Source organism: Gekko japonicus, unplaced genomic scaffold, assembly GCF_001447785.1.
Source record: "Gekko japonicus isolate JY-2015 unplaced genomic scaffold, Gekko_japonicus_V1.1 scaffold157, whole genome shotgun sequence".
NCBI classification, from domain to species: domain Eukaryota; kingdom Metazoa; phylum Chordata; class Lepidosauria; order Squamata; family Gekkonidae; genus Gekko; species Gekko japonicus.
Genome location: NW_015168051.1, coordinates 731,285 through 732,464, shown reverse-complemented (window position 1 = coordinate 732,464; position 1,180 = coordinate 731,285).

The window sequence follows — 1,180 nt, the reverse complement described above, 5'->3', positions numbered from 1 at the left end:
GCTTGAAGCTTCAGCAGCACCAATCTGCTGATTCCAGATAGATCAAGATGGGTAGCCATGTTAGTCCCTCTGTAGCAGTAGAAAAGAGCAAGAGTCCTGTAGCACCTTAAAAGACTAACCAAATTTGTGGCAGGGGTATGAGCTTTTGTGAGTGAAGTGAAGAAGTGAGCTGTGATTCCTGAAAGCTTGTACCCTGTCACAAATTTTGTTAGTCTTTAAGGTGCTACTGGACTCATGCTCTTTTCTACTGCTGATTCCAGAGTCTAGGTTACCCCCCCCCAGGCACTGTCTCTCTTTCTCTGAAGCGTGGTGAGCGTGGTTTAGCACTATAGCAGTTTAGCACTATAGTGCTGCTCACCTTAGAATGTTGAGCACCAATTTTATGAAGTACAACACTGCCAAACTTTGCCTAGATGCAAAGAATAGTTTGCCAATCTATACCAAGTCTGCCAGTTCTGGCCAGCCTCCTCTCTCTAAATTATTGATATTTTTTATATAGAAAGACAATATCCAACTAGTTTTAAAAAATCTAACCACATTACATTTCATACCGGTATACCACCAATTTCAAACTCTATTTTACAATGAAGCTCTACTAGTTAGTATTATAAGAGTGATAACAGATGCTTAGTTCAGCTGTGTGAGAGGCCATCTTTTTATTCTCTAAAAAGTTCCACTTTATGACTTTTTAATCATTTTCTCCTCTTCATTTTCCATGTCTCTCTTGATGCTGCAGAACCAGTAAGAGAACTAGATGGTATGGAAATAGAACACTGTATATATATTGTGTTGGTCATAAACCGAACAAAATCAACATACAAACACACACACACACGTGGGACCTCCAAGGACTTTTGAGAGCATGCATTTTCTCCTTGACCACTATTTTCTTAACGTCCCCATAGCCTCTCCCCTTTTCTGGTTTCCTTCTCTTGTTCCTACCCACCAGCCAACCTACCTTTATTTGCCCCCATCTTCAGCTCTTTTTCCTTCCCTCCCCCTGGGAGCTTTTACCTGGGAAAACTATGGTCCACTTGTGTGGTGCTGGCTGCCAGGCTGGATCCAGCTGTGCAGTAGGGAACCTGCAAGCACTTGCAGGTGGCATCTCATTTTCCTGCGTATCCCCTTACCCATACTATTTTCTCTTTCTCTTCTCCTGGCAGTCCCATATTCTCACCTT